Here is a 20,756-nt window from a genome sequence, read left to right on the forward strand (position 1 = left end):
TTTGCCTCATGGCCTGGAGCACTGCACAGGCTGCAGGAATGATAGCTACGCCTAGAGGTAGGTGAGCCAACAAATTAACAGGGCGAGCTGAGCTAGAGCATTGCCAAGGGCCTGGCTCTTAGAGCACGTACACAATCTGAGCCGTGAGAGTGCTTGCCATGTAAATCTCACAAAAAGAATTGCGTAAAATATGACAGTCTCTTCATAATTCAAAAAAGTCTGTGTGATGTTCACCTTTCATTGGGAAGGCCTGTAGAGTCACTTAAGAATGAAAATATTATGCCTCCTGTAGGAGGAGGCTTCAATGGCCAATTTCTTCATTTTGCAGATAAAAAGGGGTCACGGGAGGGGTGTCTGTATATACATGATTAATGCTTTTATAAAACAATTCAAATGGCTTTCACAAACTCTTTTTCTTTAGAGTATAAAAATGAAGACAAAACCGTGTAGTCTCATAGGCTGCCGTTATAAGAGTTGAAAATAGACCTAGTGACTTTAACGCCCCAGGGACCTCCAGTACCCCATCATGCTTGGCTGGAGGCAGTTACCTCTGTTGTTTTTTCTGGCACCTGCTGACAGGACCTAGGAGCATTTAACTCTACCTTGTTAAGGCTTTTCTCTTCAAAATTCACATGTGAATTTTTTTTTAAACCATTTCACTTGACGTTTTTCTACTCTCCCTTGCATTTTCTGACATGAATTGTCTTTTAAAATGCCATCTTTAGTCAATAAGTGCCCTTCCTGTGGGAAAAAGAAAGCCAAAACAGACCTTCATAGTGTCTGTATTCTTTGTCTTCCAGCTAGTCATCTTCCTGAAGACCGTCAACACTGTAAAATATTTTCCAGGTGAACTCTGTGATAGAGTGGAGATCTGCCTAGAGGGCGTGGAAGGACAGCGCAGGAAGCAGATGCAGTCTGCACATGATCCTAAGGAGCGAGGAGAGGGTCTGTCCTCTACCAGGGCTCAAATATTCAACCTCTGATAGACAAAACAAGCGTCCAAAACTAGGCCTACAGCCCGAAAATGGCACCATTTCCCTTCGAATGTCTATGTGGAGACCAGGTACAGCACCAACATGTTAGCTGTCAGGAGCTGGTTCGATGTCAACAAAGAGGAGAAGATTGACGTCCAGATGGGGTAGGTCAACGTCGAAGACTCTCCCATCGTCGACCCAGAGGCGCAGAATGCCAACGTGAAGTAAGTCAATGTTGATACAATTCTTTCAATGTCGAGGAGTGGTTTAGCGTCGAGGGGACGGCGACATCAATGAGACACTCTACGTCGAGGAGACGCCGACATCGAGGAGCATATCTCCATCACACCGTCACAGGAGAGCGACGTTGACAACAGGTCTGATGACAAGGAGACTCATTTATTCGTCTCCAGGGTCTGACTATTCATGGGTGAATTCTCCTTCACGCAAGGTCTTACCAGTTGCTCCTTCACTGCCTACACGGATTCCAACTTCTCCTCCACCACCTCATACTCCGCCTCCTCCACAGCCTGCACCAATTTCAGCTGCACTTATACCTCTTTTGCCACGTTCAAGACCAAGATCATGTTCTAGGTCGCACCATCGCTCTTGCAGTCACCATACATTGTGTCATTCGTTATCCAGGAGACCTCCTCTTCGTCGCCATAGGTCACGCAGACCCTTATCGGGGTCACGATCTCACCATTGTTTCAGATATTCTCCTCCACCTCTACAGGACTCTACTCAACTACTTCAAAAGATTTTCCACCACCTGGAGTCTCTCCTATAGATGACATTAATACTTTCCATGAAGTCTTAGTGAGAAGATCGGCAAAATTGCACATCCAAATGTCCTACTTACTCCAACCACATCAATGATCTTTGAGATGCTACGACAATGCACAGCATCCAGACCACTCCTTCCTCTAGTGCCAGGCCTCTTGGAACCGGCCATGGATCTCTTCCTGACACCCGTTTCAGCTAAGTCTGCTCCATCAAGAATACCAAAAAAAGTACAGGCCACCTAACCAAGATACACTCTTCCTACAGTCGGACCCTTCTCCAGACTGGTAATTTTAGCAGCAAAGAAACACCATGCTACTACACCTACCTCCTTAGTTCCACTGGATAAAGAGAGCAAGAAGTTGGATTAAAACAACGGTCCTGCGGCCACTTCCAGGAAAACAGCTAGTGCACCTGCTCTATTAGGTCGCTAAGATGGGGCATTATGGGAATCTGTGCAGAAGTATTCTGAGGATCTGCCCAGAGACAACCAGCAAGATTTTCTGGAGGTATTTAACGAAGGTTTGATGGTATCGAACCAGGTTTTTAGTGCAGCAGCTCATTCCTCCTTCCTGACAGCTCATGAATACTGCCATGGTGTGGCCCTCTGTAGGTTTTCATGGCTCTTTCTTGCATCTCTAAAACCGGAGTCACAGCAGCAGATCATCAATCTGCCTTTCTCTGGGTCTTTTTTTATTTTGCTGTCACATGGATAATGAAATGACCCGCAAGAAAATTGAAAGGGACACAATTAAGGCAGTTGGCCTGGAAAGGCCTAAAGAGCAACACCAAGCATTCTGCCCTTACCAGAGGAGATGCTATTCTCAGAGGGTTCAAAACCCCTTCCTGGTATTATGGACAACAGCAGCAGTGTCCCTTACTCAACAGCGTAGGACACCTAGAAGAAGAGCCTCCCAGCAATCAGCTCAAGGTGGAAAGCCTACCACAGATAATAAACCCTGAACTGTTTCTTCCCCCTGTTCTGTTACCCACTCCAGGGGGGGCGGGTGGAAGAATTTCAAATTCCCTGGCAGAGTGGCAACAATTAAAAAATAAAACAAAACAAGACACCTGGGTACTAAATATTGTTCACAGTGGATACTGTCTCCAGTCCTCCTACGGTATCACCAAAGTCATCCAATCACAATCTGAAAATCTTACGATCAAAGTCAACATCTTACTTCAAAAACATGTGGTTGAAGCTGTTCCTCACCAACAGCGTGTAACAGGCATTTATTCCCAATACTTCTTGGTATAGAAAAAGGACAAGAACTAATTCAGAACCATCCTATCTCAAATACACCAACAAATGGATTTGTCGGAAGAAGTTCAGGATGCTGTCCTTAAGTCAAATCTATCCTCAACTCAGTCAATGGGATTGGCTGTGCTCCAACGACCTACAGGATGCTTATTTTCACATCCTAATGGCACAAAAACATCGGCAATTCCTGAGGTTTGTGGTGGGGCAGGACCATTACCTATACAGTGTACTACCTTTTGGCTTTAAGTCAGCACCCTGAACTTTTCTCAAAAGCCATGGCAGTCGTAGCTTCCCATCTCATTAAACTAGGTCTTCGTCTATCCCTATCTAGACAATTAGCTCACAAAGGTGCCAACTTTTCAGAAAGTGCAATTCCATTTCAGCTGTGCATGTGACCTATTACGCTTGGGACTTCAGATCAATTGCAGCAAATCTTGACCAATCCCTGTTCAGACCTTGCATTATGTGGGAGACTCCATCAACACCGTCCAGGCAAAAGTGTCCTTAGGAGGAGAGGCGCTCATTGATCCTTCAGAAATGTTGCTTTCTTGATCCGAATGTCAGTTTCCACAAGCGACCTCTCCAAGAATGGTTAGAGGACCAGTGGGATCAGCTAATGGGCAGTTTGGACGACAGAATCTATTTGTCGCTTCATGCGAAGCATTCCATTAAATGTTGGTGCTGCCCGACCCATCTGCTTCCAGGAATGCCTTTTCACCAACAGGTTACTTTTCCGATCATAGTGATGGATGCATCACTTCAAGGCTGGGGAGCCCACATGGATCATCTACAAATCCAAGGCAAAGGGTCCCCAAAAGAGATGTTGTATCACATCAAACTTTGAGCAGTCAATCAATCAGTGCTTGTTAAGCGCGGCTACTCCCCAGTGAGGGTCTCAAGGCACTGGGAAGATACAGGTTTGACTGGGCACTGTGGTTCATTCGAAGAGCCAGGTCTTGAGATCCTTCCTGAATTGCGTCAGAGCCTGAGGTGAAGAGGCATGGCATTCCAGGATTTGGCCATGAGGATCTTCTTCCGGTCCTGGTCTTGCGGATGGTGGCCAGGGCCAGTTGGGCAGAGCGGAGGTGTCTGGTGGGTCTATGGAATGAGAGGTGGTGGTTCTTGTATGCAGGTCTGGCGTTGTGGAGGGCTTTGTAGGCATCAGTGTAGTTCTCAAGCCCTTCCAGCCATCATTCAAGTCACTGACCCTGCTTGTTCAAATGAACACTAACACCACAATGTACTACCTCAACAAGCAGTGGGGAACAAGGTCCAGGCCCTTGGCACTGGAAGCTCAGTCCATATGGAATTGGTTGATCACCCGAAATCTGCGGATCACAGTGACTCTTCTTCCAGACGAACAGACTGCACTGGCAGATGCCCTCAGCAGAGTTCTGCAAGAAAACCACGAGTGGGTATTGAACGACGAGGTTGTTCACTATGTCTTCAAGCTCTGCAGCACACCCACCATAGAATTTGTTCGGCAATGAACAAAACAAAGCAGCCACAACTTTGCCTCAAGGTACTAGCAACCAGGGACACTGGGTAATGCCCTATGGATCGACTTGTCTGGCAAATTTCTTTACGCTTTTCTACCGATTCTTCTTAACCAGGCAATTCTAATCAAGCTCTCCCACTCCATTGCCAAGATGATACTCCTAGTGCCAGAGTGGCCACATCAGTGATGGCTCACAGGCCTGCTTCATTGGTCACATCGTCCACATCTCAGATTCCCATGCAGACCTGACCTGCCTAAATTCGGAGGCCGTACACCCCAATCTCTTCCCCTTGAATTTGGCTGCATGGCTCCTGAGCTAGTACAATAGGGACATTTGAACCTGTCAAGACTACATGGAAATCTTGAGAGGCCAAACGTCCGTGCACCTGGTCAGTTTATGCCTTGAAGTGGAAGAGGTTTTGCATCTGGTGTTTCTCCAAAAGTGTCGATCCTACAACTTTCCAGGAAGATGTTATTCTTCCATACTTATTACATTTTGCAACATCTGGCATCCAATTCTCCTCCATAAAACTCACTTGGCAGCTCTTACTACATACAGGAAATATCCTTCACAAACCTCTTTTTTCAAAATCCCCATCATCCAAGATTATCTGAGGGTTTGAAGAAGTGTTTCCTTCTATTAGGCATCCTTCCCCTTCTCCATGGGAGTTTAATGTAGTCCTTTTCTGCCTTATTCAGGACCCATTTGAGCCCATACACAAGGCATCTCTCCAAAACCTCTCTTAGAAAACAGCTTTCCTTGTGCCAATTACATCCGCACATAGGGTTAGCAAGCTTTATGTTCTCACAAACCTTACACAGTTTTCCATTCTTTCAAAGTGGGTATGAGAACTCGTCCAAAATTCCACCCTAAGGTGGTTTCAGATTTCCATGTTAATCAAACTATTTCATTGCCCACGTTCTTTCAGAACCCATCCACACCAGCCAAGAGAACTCTTCATTCTCTGGATGTACGGAGAGTGTACAATTTTATCTCGATTAAACATGCAACATCTACAGATCAGACCAATTTGTTAATTATAGCTTGGTCCACACTGGACTAGCCACTTCTAAGCAATCCATTTTAAGATGGATTGTTTCTTGCATCCTGTTATATCAGAAAGCTAGTAAAACACTCATTGCCAGACTTAAAGCACATTCTGCTAGGGGTAAAGCATCCACTGCTGTCCTAATGCAAAATATTCCTATTACAAAGCTTTGGAGGTCTATCAACACTTTCACCAAAGGTTAGTTTTGATTCTAGTGCTACAGCAGACGCCTATATAGGGCAGGCCTCCCTCAAAAATCTATTTGCTTAAACGGCTTCTGCAATTCACTCTCTGTCTTCTCCACCACTATAAGTAGGGATGGGCTTGCTATTCTATTCAGTACATCCCCCTACGAGAGAAGGAATAGTTTTTCACCTGCAAATCTAGTTCTCTCGTAGGGGTGTTTCCATGATAAGTCATAAGCAACCCTCCCTCCTCCCGGGTGGAATAGACCAAGATACTCCTAGGTCTTCTACATATCATTCTTTGCCTCAAAAAGAACTGGGGTAACTTTTTTTACCTGCAAAATGAAGAATTTGGCCATTGTAGCCTATAGGCTGGATAATATTTTCTTTAGGTGACTCTGCAGGCCTTCCCAAAAAAAGGCGAACCTCTACACTTACAAAGATATAGTGGATAAAGTGTTCCAGAGTTCTCCGCATGTGGGTGGGACTATTCAGTGCTTTTGACTTATCATGGAAATACCACTACGAGAGAACTGGAGTTACAGGTAAGAAACTACTCCTTTAACATGTGTAAGCTTTGGCATTAATACGTCAAATTATAGCGCAGCACTGAGACGTACCTATTACAAATGTTAGTTCTTAAACATGAACTTGGAACAGGCTTCTCTAACGAGTAGCTCATGAGACTAGCAGCTCTCCAGCTACCTGCACGTAGCTTTCCTGTGTGCACCCCAGTCTACTAAATTTAAAGGTTTTTGCTTGGTTGAATTAATATATGGTTGAAATTCTGAAATATATTTAAATAATTTGAGTGATGAATCTTGTGTCATTGTGAGGAGTATAACTTCTATTAATACCTTGGTGCCTGCCAGGAGTGTTGCAGATGTGGCGCTTATGTATTATCCGGGTACACACGTTCCAAATTGAATGGAGTTTTTGACATTACAACTGGCAACCTTGCCGGGTGCACTGAGGTGATTACTGCTGGTAATATTGCATTGGATGGCCACTAATGTAATCTTGTCTGATGTGGTAACTATTACAATGCTAATACTATTAGCTCAGGGTGATTTTCATTGAGCATAAGTAGTTCTTGAACCATTCCTGTCCCGCCTCACCCTGGTGACAGTGCTATTAGTGAACTGAGAGGCAAGATGGATATCCTGTGAGCCAGTATATGGCCCGGATTGTTATAAAAAGAGCAACATTATAGTTTATTAACCGAAACGCAATAGGGTTTTGTACAGCTAGTATTCTGAACTCACGTATTTGAGGGTGGCTTCATATACAAAAGTGAAGAAAAAGGAGGATCCGCAAAATAAAATATTTGCCTACCATCATGCAATTTGGCTAAGGGGGAGACGTAGTTAATCTAGGTATTGCTGCTTCACTTTGTACAAATCAGTCACTTGATGGTTCTCCATTTGTTTCTCTTTTTTACCACAAATGTTAATGCTTTGTTTTTACCTCTTTGTGCATAAAGTTAGTTTGAATGAAGCCATATGAAAGTTTGGCTCGAGGTTCCAATGGGACCTCGAGCTAAGCCCGAGCCAGGCTTCAGCCTACAAGACTGGCTTGAGCTTTCATTGGCTCGTCCACCTCTAGCTACGCCCCTGACGGCCAGCTTCAGTGATGGTGGTAGTTGGTGCAACAGTCTTCGTTGGCACACCTCAAAAGACCAACTTCTCAATGCATTCCCTTACCACCCTTAAATGGTGCCCCTCATCTTCACATAGACCCTCTCTCGTGCATTTAATTTCTTTTATAGTGCTACTCAAGTATGTAGGGCAGGGTGTCTGAGTGCGCTACATCACACACATATGCTACAGAGACAATGACTAGTTTAAGTGTGTAAGTCAATGACTAGGAAATGTTATATAAGAAACTGAAGTTAAAAGGTGTAGAAGCCAGATGTCATCTATACTGATAGGTATTATATGTTAAGGGTGCCTGGCCTAGAAAAATATAGAATCTCAGGATTTAAAACATAACTTGGTGGTTGGGGTTATTTTTATAATACATATTTATTATGATCCAAAAGAACCCTATTCAGCAACTTTCGAATAATGAGATTAGGGAAAAACAGGGGCAATTAACAAAAGGAACTCTGTGACAAAAACAGTAACCCACTGAGCTATTCACATTACAAAAAAAAAAAAAACAATGATCTGCATGTTACACTTTATGCTTTGCAGCAGGCACATTCTCACACAGCAGTACTCAGAGTCAAAAACAGGACTAGGCGAAACGCCGATCTCTCTAACAAATGCATTAATCACCAGAATTAAACTGACTTTTTATAATTGCCTAAAAATTGCGAGCACACAAGAATTTCTGAAGTCTATGTTAGCTATTTGCAACTCCCCATCCTCAGAGCTTGCCCCATAATGGTGGAACAAGGCCCTGTACTAAAGCAGATGCATTGCCCCAGGCTGGGGCAAGAGGGGGCCCATTACATGCTGCAACTTCCCAGACTGGCCCATTGTCATTCTGTATGTGGCAATCAGTCGGCATACAGAATGATAATGGGTCCATTGCTGTCTGTGCTAGGCCAGACAGGGGCTGCTCTTGAGCACCGATGAGGATTGCAAGCTGGCCCAAACAGTGAGTTCTGCAAAACTCTGAGACTTCTCACAGGTGGACAGTGTATCTCGCTGCAATCCCCAAAATTGCGGAAAAAAGGCACCCGTAAAAGGGATCAACACGGACTACAAATGTAAGATCCAAACAACGGATGATCTGTGAAATTTACGGACAGATGTTCACCCTAGTGTAGTGTTCTGTTCCAGAGTGACCTGTACTCTCACCCTGCATCCATTTTCCGCTCACACTCTTGTAACTTTCAGTCTTGTTGATGGTACCTTACACTTTTGCACATACCATCTAGGCTTCTTCAGAACGCTTCACTGAAGTAACCAAGGAAAGCTTATATAGGGTATAGTCCATCCTTAAAATACTGAGATTTTAACAGGCTAAAACATAGATGTTGGCATTGTATAGCTCCTTAAAATATTTTTACGCAGAATAAAATGCAGACAAATTATTTTTGTTGTGATAGCAGAATTTATTTTTGGGAAGTTGTTAACAGTAATGCTAGTGCGTATTGCAGCAAACCTGCATTACTGCCGATCAACGGGGAGCATGGTGCACACACAACTGGGCTCTGCTATTATTTGGGAAATCAAGGTATTGTGAGCCATCATAAAGACATGCCAGAGCCTCTTTCTTTAAGTCGAGCAATCGAGACCTCTTGTATATACTTATATGTGTATGTACTGTGGGATCTGGAGATCAGCCCGAGGACTTATCTGCTTCCGCTTAGGGACTTTTTTTCCTGTTCAACTGCCTCTATTTAATTGTCTTGATAGAAAACGACCAGTAGAGGTCAGTAAAATACCAGAATTGCTTTCTGCTTAGGGACTTTATTTTTTTTTTTTAATTTCTGGCAACTGCCTCTATTTAAGGTTTTTGATGGAAAACGACCAGCAGAGGTCAGTAAAATCCCAGAATCACTTTAGCATTCTCTAGACTCCGGTCCATAGAAATTGTCTTCCATGTGCCCCCCCCCTAGACATTAATGTTTTTTTCAAATCTTGTATTTTCAGTGATATGACCACCGAAGGCCTTGGTTTTATAATAAAAACAGAACTTTGCACTATACCGTTTCCCGCTGAGAGGCAATATCTCCAGGTGCGCATTCCCTCTGTGTTAAGGAACAGTAGATGTTTCAGCACCCAGGCTAATGTACAGCATAGCTACATACATATAAGGTCCCAAAGGCGAGACCGATTGCATTACAAATGCTTGTTTTCCTTGTGAAATGCAAGTAATTGCTCAGTTTATAGGTGATATCACAAGCAGGAAAACTGGCATACAGTCCTTTAAGCCAGATATTTTGTTTTCATAAAGTCAGGTTGCAGAATTGTTGAGATTGCATCATCTATTCTCATAATTTATAATGAAGAGCTTCCAAGATCAAACTAATTTTAATTTAACTCCAATAAAACAATTCTAAACTAAACACTGAATAACCTATTATTCGAATGCCAACAAACACAGACAATTGTGGTAATCTCGTGCTCCGAGCAATGGGTACCCAGATGTTTGCCAAAATAATGGTAGAAAGCACAACATATGCCTCAAAACGAGTACAGTTACAGACAACGGCGGACACAGTGACCACACTCCCCTGCTGTGTACCCTTTGTGTAGAGATCAACAATTATTCAGTTTGAGTGTGCTTTAACCGTTCCAGTACCTACCGTTGTTTGGTGCTAACTGCAACGCAGAGAAATGCTGAACCCAAGATATGGAGTGGTGCACCACCTGATGTGTAGACAAAGTTGTTTTTCAATAAGTCTTTATAGTCTTTCTTAGGTTTTCTTAAACAGTCTTTTATTGCAAAAAAATCAAATTTCAGGAAATCGTCAGCCAACACGTTTCGTTCATAACAATGAACTTCCTCAGGGCATGGGATTATGTGGCGTCTCGTATACAATAAATACAGTGGGCTGTGTGGGCCTCCTTGATAAGGGCTCGCGATCTGTGGGACACGATATCTGCAGCCTTCTGCTCCATCCAGTGATACAACATAAATGCCCATAATATGAGTTGGGGCGGTTGATGTTTCTCCATTTTCCGAGTGATGGTGAGCAGCACAAGAAAATAGGCATTTTGGTATATTGACTTTCTATAATTTTGATTGATTCCTTTCACTCTCGCCTAGTCATAAATGTCCAAAGTTAAGGTGATTGAGACTCCCTCAACTCAAACAAATGTATGCTGTGTAAGATATTTATGTTTGAAAAGTCCAATGAAGAACATTGTCTTTATTCAGGCAAGGAGATTATCGGAGGAGACCCGGACAAATGAGGTAGTCCCGCTGCCTTTGTGTAGGTTTGACAGGTACATAGCTTGCACAGTTCATGGTAAACATTGTATTTTATACTTCAATTAGGGGACTGTGAGTTAGCCTCCATCAGCCATTGGCTTATTTTGCTCCATAACCTTCAGCTATTGGCTTGTTTTAGTTTGATGGTCAGGAAAGATAGTAGGTGGCATCCTTAGATGGCTCTTTTGAGGTGTGGGATGGCCTCAACTTATTTATGATTTAATAGGCCAAATCATTGAAAATGTGTGGTCCTAGCTGTTGAAGGTCCTAGCTGTTGAAGATCCTAGAGTAAACTAGGCAGAAGTGTACAAAATGAATCTGAAAACTGTGGAAGCAAACCTGTATCCCAAAATGTACCATATTTGATTCTGCCACAGGTTACTGGATCGGAGATGGTGTTGAACCTCAGTTTCTTGAGCCAATGTGTTCTTAAGTTAAGGCAGGTCCCAAAACATCAATTAGCAGACTAAAACAGTTCCGATAGTAGCGGGGCCCACTCAATAATGGAGTTCTAGATCAATAAAAAGCGAAAGGGTTTTACTTAAAGAATTCAATAATAAGCGGTACAGAGTCAATGCCATAAAGGCTCTTTGAGGCAAAGTTATAAAGAGAATACAAAATCATTTACAATGAGCAGCAAAATTTGAAAATAGTCTTACACCATCCCTAGTGGCATCAAGGAAAGCTAAAAATTCTCTAGTTCACACCCCAAAGTGAAGGGGTTCTCATACATAATTCTTGCTTAAAACATTTGAGAAACTGGAAAATCACAGTGGTGTGAGCAAAAGTAAAATGTATTTAACAAATCAGAACACAATAAAATGTCATTACCTTAACACACAAGCTCCATCCCAATTTCAGATTTTTTTTATTCAACACCCTTTATGCTAATGTCTTCTGGAGATGTTTGAACTATTATGAAATCTAGACAATAGGACGTTCTCTCAGTGAATGGTTCCAGTGTAAAAACAAAGAAGTTGTAATATTTGTTGCAATCTTACATCCACCCCGTAGGAATTTCAATACTAGCAAGAGGATTACAGTACCGGATATAAACATTATGTCATCAGCTCAGCTGTGTGCTCTGGAAAGCCTGTGGGATAGGATGTGTGCAGTGGGGGGGACCCAAAGTGAATTATCGATGCCATCCATCTTGTCTAAAATGTTTTACATAGGAAATATGACATAACTAAAACAACTTAATAAACACATTGTACACATCATATGAAACATGTTTCAAATGCAATTATGTCAATTCAGCCTATATATGTAAGTTCAAGTGTAAAAAATAATTTATAATTTTTCATCAAATTAAAATAAGCAGTATTTCCACACACCTAATAAATTCCTCTTAAAATCGGCTTTCCACCAACTAAATATTCACTACTTCTACCATAGCTCCTTTCACGCTCTCGCAAAACTTCAGCCTTTTCACCCATAATAGGTTCTCTATGCATCTTACACATTTCACCCTTTGTAATCCTGCTCTATTCTCACTCGTGGATGTAATTTTGACAATTTAAATTTCTCCTGCTCCTCAATTTGTTCCCTTTTGACCTTCCTAGCCCTTATAAGCTCTGAATATTTTTGTATCATTTTAGTAGAAATGTTATCTTGAAATCCATTAACTAAACTTTCCCTATGATTAAATGCATTATGTTTCACTTAACTATGCACTGTAGTTAATCCAACGGTTGTGGAGACGTATCACAAAGTAAGCACAACAACAGACCAACCAAGACTATTAAAAAAAAATAAACCAAAATTTTACAGCATTTTCTTTACTCCATTTTCTATTGAAACTAGAATTTGATTGTATAGCTCAAAATTCAAACGTTAACAAAGCTTTTCTTTAACACAATAGACATCTTATTTCTTTCAAAACCATAATTAAAACAGCAACCCAGTTTTTTTTTTCCGTTCAGTTTGTGCTTTTAGTAATTCTCTGTGTATTTCAACTGGAAGGTTTTATCTTTACAGTATTTAACTTTTCAAGGTGGTTCTTCCTCGGATTCACTTTTAAAACTGCACTGGGAACAATTTACTGGGCTATAGATCTGTCTCTGATTGTTCTTCTGACACTGTAGCTTGATATATTCATTCGGGTGATGCATACTTTCTATATGGTGTTCTCTTTCTAGCTGTTTTTTTTAGCAACCAGTGATTCACTGGCTATTTTCAGAGTCTAGTACAATCACTTAAGGACTATCATTGATTGGCTTTAGTCTCTCTTGTTTCTTTGGTTGATAGTGCTTACTTCTGCAGGTTCTTTTCAGTGACTTATTTTCTTCGGCTTTCTCTCTTTCACTTGGTTCTCCACTTGAACCCTAATCAATCTTAACTGCATGGTTCACGGAACTGATTTCTTCTCTAGGGGGTTCTGGTGGCTTGAATTTTCAACTGCAGTCTTTCATTGTTTGGATCAGAGCCTACTTTCACTTGCTGACATTCATGTCATTGACATTTTAACAGCTATTCACAGTGATCCCTGCTTTGAATTTGGACTATACCACCGCTGGTAGAGGTACCAGAATATTCACCAGAATTTTCTCTGTTCTGGACTTTTAGGATTTTGCTTTCTTCACCAATTTCAAACTTTTCAACCCCCTCAGGATTCACACTGCAAACATGAACTTGACTTGACGGTGTTTTGCTCACCACTTCCTTATCCGTGGGATTCCTGCACACTTTACCGTAGGGTTGATCTTCAAGATCACCGGAGAGAGCCCATGCCAGTGCTCCTCTAGTCCGTTCTTCATGATGTGTTTTCGTACCTCTATCCAGCCTCCAGGGTTCAATCCGAGGTATAGTATGTTTTTCCTGAGAGAGAGATTTTACTGTATCAGCCAGCGCTTTGTAATAATCTAGCTTGATGTCATCTGTTATTGATACTAATGCAGCTGAAGAAATATCATCCAATCTCATTGCTCTGCCCATGATCACCTTATGAACTAAAAGACAAGTCTTTTTGTAAGGGGTACATCTGATGCTCTTCAAAATGGATCAGACCATTTTAAACCAGTTGAAGCAGAGACTTTGGCTAGTTTGTTCTTGAAAGTTCCATTCATTCTCTCAACCAGTTCATAAGACTCAGGATGATAACTACAATGGAACCACTGTTTAATTAAAAAGCAGTACAAATTATTAGCAAATCCTCTTTAAAAAAAAAAAAAATGCAAGCCATGATCTGTTTCAAAAAAAGTTGGCAGGCAGAATATTGGTATCGTCTCCCTCCACAAAAAGTTAGCAACAGTAAAGCTATCTGATCTCTGGGTAGCATATGCCTCAACCCATTTGAAAATCTAGCAGACAATGACCAAGATGTACTTCAAGCCATTACAAACTGGCATCTCCACAAAGTCTGCTTGGAATCTTATAACTGGACCTTTTGATTTGTCAATGTGATTAATCACAGTCCAGGTTCTCTTTCCCTGATTATTTTTCTGACACCTAAAGTATAGAGTCCCAGCAACATTTCTAAAATGTGTATTTTCACAGTATTTTCTAAATGCACGAACCATGCCATCTCGCTCTGATTGATTGGTTATAGAAATACCTTGCAATGGGATATAACATAGCATCAGGAAGAATGTATTTGATCTTCCTCCTGAAGGTCTCTCAAAAGAGTCTGAATTGAATTTAAAATTTTAATTTTCTTTGTTTTGTATGGTGTTTATTCTTGATTTACTGTTTTCAGTTTCTTGGAGTACTGTCTCATCCTGAAATACATAATATCTGGCTACTTGATCAGCATAGTTATTCCCAAGAGTAACCAAACCATTTCCAGTCTTCTGGGCGACACACTTGACTACAGCAATCTCTTCTGTTTGGTGAATTTCTTTCAAGAGATCAAGTATATAGAGACTGTACGTTATGGGAGCTCTAAAAGAAGTCAAAACCTTGCTGTGACCACAGTTGACCAAAATCATGCACTACAACGAAACCATACTGACTATATAATTGTCACAATCAAATTATCCAGAAGGCAACTAACTCTGCTACTTGAGTTGAAGTTGCATTTGGCAGATAGCATGCTTCAAGAATTCTAGAAATGGAACATGCTAAATAGGCAGCCTTTAATGCTCCATACTGGTCTCTCAAACAAGAACGATCAACAAATAGTCAGATCGGTCATCTCCAAATGCATCTCTTTTAAATCTAGTCTTGGATTGGTACATAATTTGGTAACCACAACACAGTCCTGTTCATTGGCATTATCTTCATCCCATTCTCATCAGTGTCCCGGTCTTCACAACCTTTGACTGGAATCGGAAGCAATGTTACTGGGTTGAGCGATATGCACCTTTCAATTGAAAGGTTTTCTGTTACAAGGATAACCTCGTCAGTCTGCTGTTTGTCATACGCTGACTCCATGTATGTGTTAATAGGATCTTGACTGGATATGGGACATCTACAATTAAGGTATGGACCATCACTATTCCTTCTCTTTGCTCAGTGGTAGTGGAAACTGCTGCAACTGACTTCAGACAACCAGGAAGACTTACAGCTACTTGATCCAACACAATTAGTGACAACTTCCGTTTTACACTGCTGCATCCTCATTGAGGAAACTATATGACCACTGTCAGCTAAATGAGTTAAACAGTTGGGTCTAGTTTGGTTATACCAATAAATCATCCATATACAGAACCAAGACTGAGTTACAGTGAAACCTCAATATTTGCAGATGTTTCTTTAGAATTTGGTTTAAGACTGAAGGACTATATTCCCTTGTGGGATCCTACACCATATGAGAACTTGATTTTGAAATTGAAACACAAAGAGGAACTCCTTTTCATCATGAAAAGGAATTGAGAAGAAGGCTTAAGTCAATGACTGTATACTACACAGCATTTGAAGGATTTTTCGCTGCTGGATCCGGAATCACTCGGTAACATGGGATTACAGCTGTACAATGCGCTGGGTTTCTTTATCCCAGTCATGGGAGAGTTGTAAGGGCTACCAAGCACTTCCTGAAGAATTCCCTAATAATTTTCTCAATAACCGTTTCCATTCCTTCCTCTGTTTCTCTTGAAATCCGGGGGGGAAATGATATTTATTCTGATTTTAACTGGTTCAGCACTCTTTTCCAGTCCTACCTATTTTCCAGAGAAATCACGCACCTCGTCTTTGACAGTATGTCTTAAATCCATAGGCAGGTCATCTTAAAGCTGGGAACAATTTAGCTTTTGTGATTTGATTTTAAACACTGAATCCTCATTGTGTTTTAAATGCAACTCAGTCTGGTATGCAGTAAATCACACAATTCATTTTGCAAAGCAAGCCAATGTCCGACAACTTCACTGGACTTAAATTGTCACACAAGGGGGCATGGCCAAGCACGGACTGCAGATGGCCACGTAGTCTGTGAGCTCCATCGCCCGTTTCAGCCCTCGACTATCCTGCATTATCATCCGTGACACCCGACTGCAGTCCCTGACACCGGATCGACAGCGGAGCCCATTCCGCCTGCTCCGGTGTGCAAATCCTGTGAAATAAGGGAGCGAACACCCTTTCAAGGTCGCGGCGCACTCGGCGTCCTGAAGCTGGGGCCCGCAGTAGCTGTGCCTCCCGGATTGGGGATCCAGCTGGCCCACCCTCACCCAGTGGTGGTGCAGCGGTGCGAGGCGCTGCCGCGAATTTCTCCCTGCCGCAATACCTGATGGAACTCAGAAGACCCGGGGCAGCAGAGAAATCGGCGCTGACATAGCGGCGTATGGTGGTGAGTGAGAGGCGCTAGAAGTGCAAAGAGATGGAGCGTGCTGGCCGTGAGTCACAAAATGGCGGCGGCGCAGCTCGAGTAGTGCAGCCCCTCACTCCACCTACTCCATTATTGCCGACCTCGAGCGCTTGCACCCGGCTGCGGCCCGCGGGGGGCCTGAATCCGAGGCATACGGCAGCCTGACCTTCTCTCACCCCGCAGTGACGCTGCAACTCAGAGCGCTGCCGCGATCCTGTCTTGACAGCAGCTCCTGGAGGAGCCCTCTCCGAGCAAGGCAACAGAGGGGTTTGCAGCCCCAGAATTGATGTGTTGGTGCGGTTCGGGGGCACAGCTGTTGTGGAGCAGGGCGCGCCGGCCACGGAGCAGCTGGTGGAGGCAGCGCGCCCCTGATGGTGAAGCCCCCCCCGCCTGCTTTGTTCTAACTGAATCCCCTTGCCATTTGAATATTGTGTCCCACAAAGCAGCCTGAAGCCGGGATCCACGGCAATAGATATCCTGGAAGGCAGCCCCAGACACGGCAGAGGCGCCTAGACTGTGCGACGCTGCTGCACTCCACGCACGACGGGGGCCTAAAGGGGAGGCGCAAAGTCAACGTTAAAAGCAGCGATTGTGGCCTTGCAGGGACGCACTGGTGACATCCACTTACACACCAACTCGAGGCGACTCGAAGAGCGCCGACCGCGGAGTGTTCACTGGAGGCAGCACTGCTCCGTAAGTGGACTCTCTTTTTCTGCCTCTCCAATTGGTTGTTTACCCACGACCCCCCCCCCTGGAGATCGGGCGGCCCCCTGCACCTTCTCTTCTCGCTGGTGGGATCAGGAGCGGTTTGATCTGTAGCGGGTGCTTCTGGTGTCTGGTGAGACTCACCCTTCGGGGCTGAGAGACGCCTCTTGGCTTGTGATCCCCTTGATCTGCCTAACTGCTGTGGCTCTAATCCTGGGGTGAATGGGATAGGGTGCGAGACTCTCCGTGTCACTCCCATTAAACCTACCCGGGAGCCGAGGACATTACTTCACCCACCCACCTCCTATAACCTGCATCCATCTGTGACTCACCTGGGATACTACAATGGAGCACACTAAGGGGTCTGGGACCAGGGGACCGAAGCCAGTCCACACTAACAAGCTGGACCGATACACGGTGTCCAAAGACTTGCAGCGGGGCCGTCCGTCTGAGCAAACTGCACAAGGAAACCCTGGGGAAGAGGAGCAGGAGCTTTCCCTTAAAGACATCATGGAGGCCATAACCGGTGTCAAGACCTCCTTCGACTCAGTGGCCATCGACATCAATCTTATTAGGGCCGACATGGGGAAGTTTAATGAAAAGGTGAAGCAGGTGGAAATTACGACTACTAGCCGAGTGGGTGATGTCACACAGTTGCAAAGGGAGGTCCAGGAACTACAAGACTCCCGGAATCTCACAGACCTCAAGCTGAATGACTACGAAGGCCGACTTCGCCATAACAATCTCCGCATCATAGGAGTTCCGGAGAAATCGGAGGGGCAAACTCCGGACCTGTTTGTCGAAGACCTTATTCTCAAGCACTTGCAACCCAAAGGCCTCAGTAAATTATTTGTGATAGAGCTGGCCCACAAGGCCCCGGGCAGCCGCCCCAAACTGTGTGTACCCTGCGGCCCATGCTGGCTCGAGTCCTCAACTATCGGCACAGAGATGTGATCCTCCAAAACTCCAGGGCCAGTGCCCCCCTCCGCTATGAAAATGCAGATATCTCCTTTTTCCCTGACTTCACGTAAAGGGTAAAGAAGCAGAGGAGATCATTCCTTTCCGTCAAACGCCACCTGAGAGAGAGGGGCCTGAAATACTCGATGCTGCTTCCGGCCTGCCTCCGGGTCGAGGCGGAGGGAAGAACATGGTTTTTTTATCGACCTGAGGCAGTTGCGGACTGGATTGACTACCGACTGAGCGAGGAGCCGGGGGACATGCGGACAGTGAACCGGCCTGAGGTGAAGCCCTAGACAATGGCGCCCCCCTTTTTTTGAGAGTTGGGGGAGCGGGTGGTGCTGGGCGGGTTAGGGAGGGGGGCTAATGGTATCTTACCTAAAGGGGACTACTGACGTAGCTATGGTTTTGTGCTATATGTTTAATAAGGGTGGGATAGTGATGTATCATAGGGCAAGGACACAGAGCCCACTGCTTTCCCCCTCGGGTTTTTTCTTCCTTTGAAATGTTTTGGGGCGACAGGCACTCTGCGAGTTTTTTGATGGGCAGTTTTGAGCCCAGAGGGCAGGACAGTGGGGTGGGGGGTTGTTGGGTTTGGATATTTTGTTTAGTTCTGTGGTTTTTTGTTTACTATTCTCGACAATATTTCAATGGTGCGGTCCTATCCTGTAGCAGAGGTTGCTGCTGCGCTCCACATACAGATCAATGGGTGTACAGCATAACAAGGAAGTTAGAATCTTAAGTTGGAATGTTAACGGGTTGGGGGACAAAATCAAGCAGAGTATAGTATTGCAATATGTCAAGAGGTTGTCACCGGACAATGTATTGCTTCAGGAAACTCACCTCATTGGTAACACTTGTAAAGCTATGCATAGATGGGGCTACTCGATGGTTGCGCACGCAGGTTTTGCGTCTAATTCCAGAGGGGTGGGCATCATGCAAAAGAAATCATTCCCCCTGTCACCTACATCCACTCATGTGGATGACCGTGTCAGATATGTTGGTATTACGGGCACCTGGGAGGGACGAACCATTACTTTCATGTCAATTTACGCACCTCCAGGGTTACAGGCCACAGCATTTTCTGACCTCAGCACAGTGCTGCAAGCACTCCCGGAAGTGCACCTTCTGCTTGGTGGTGACTTCAACTCCATAATATCGGGCTCACTGGACAGGCATCCCCTTCGCACAGTCCCCCACACTGCACACTCATTCTCTAGCTTCTTGGAGGCGATGGGGTTGGTGAACGGTTGGAGAACACACCACCCTGACAAGATCCAACACACTTTCCACTCCGGGGACCACAACAGCCTCTCGCGCTTGGACTATATAGTTGTCCCTGCCCCACAGGTTATAAGATATCCATGAGATACGACATCTAGCTAGGGGCATTTCTGACCACTCCCCCCTTTGGGTCCATATTGTTCTTGACCACTCCCAGGTTGGACGTGTTGCCCCAATCAATCCCTGGTATCTAAAAAGCCCGTAAATACGCAAAGACCTGATCAAAATCCATCGACAACTACTTTTTGGAGAACAACCACACTGTTGACTCACCGCAAACATTGTGGGAAGCCTTTCAAACTGTGGTCCAGGGTGAGGCTTTCTCCTTAATAGCGAGATCCAAAAAAGACAAACTACAAGACATAGAGATTTATTGTCTTGAGCAAGACGTTAAATCTGAACCCTCACTGGAGGCTCTTCATACCCTACGCCTCCGCCAAGACAAATACAGGGCTCTAGTCACTGACTGTGCCAAACTACTGGGGCAGGGTAGACTGGGTCGACTCCATGACTCCATGACTGGGGGGATAAGGCGGGGAAATTAATCGCCTGGTTGGACAAAAAGGAACATGCCAGTAGACTTGTCCCGGAACTTATAAACGCTGAGGGATCCCCCATAACAGATCCCCAGGACATAGTCAACCACTTTGCAACACACTTCCACGTAATCTACAGCTCCGTCGCGCCATACACTGAGGCGGACTCTTCTGAACTCCTACGAGATAGCTCCCTCCCAGTGCTATCGGACAGTGACCGGGCGTTTATGGACAGTGCCCTCACCGCTGACGAAATAGCAACCGCAATTCGAGCGCTTCACTCTGGCAAGGCTCACGGCCCAAACGGTATCCCGATCGAACTTTACAAGCTCCGTCCGGACAAACTAGCCCCATATTTGAAATCTATGTTCAAGAACAGCCTAGAACAGGGGTCGCTGCCCCTGGATCAAAGAATTGCAACTATTGTCACAATTCACAAGGAGGGGAAACCCAATAACTGACTGCGCTTCCTACCGCCCTATTTCATTGCTTAATGCAGAACCTAAAATCTTAGCCAAAGTGCTTGCAAATAGGCTGATTAAGGTAATAGGCGATCTGGTACACCCGGATCAATCAGGGTTTTTTCCCAGGAGAAACACTGCTTTAAACCTGCGCAGAGTCCATGGGGTCTTGGGCAAGGCACCTACCATTCGCGAAGATGCTGTCGTAGTCTCTCTAGATGCCACTATGGCTTTCGACACAATCAAGTGGCCTTATCTCTTCGCTGTACTCACAAAGTTGGGATTTGGACCGAGTTTCAGCCAGTGGGTGCGCTTGCTGTACAGCTTCCCAATGGCACAGGTAGTCGTGAACAACAAAAAATCAGATACCTTTACTTTATACTTAGCCGAGGGACCCGTCAGGGATGCCCCCTCTCTCCCTTATTATTCGCTT

Source organism: Triturus cristatus, chromosome 7 (assembly GCF_964204655.1).
Source record: "Triturus cristatus chromosome 7, aTriCri1.1, whole genome shotgun sequence".
Taxonomy (NCBI): domain Eukaryota; kingdom Metazoa; phylum Chordata; class Amphibia; order Caudata; family Salamandridae; genus Triturus; species Triturus cristatus.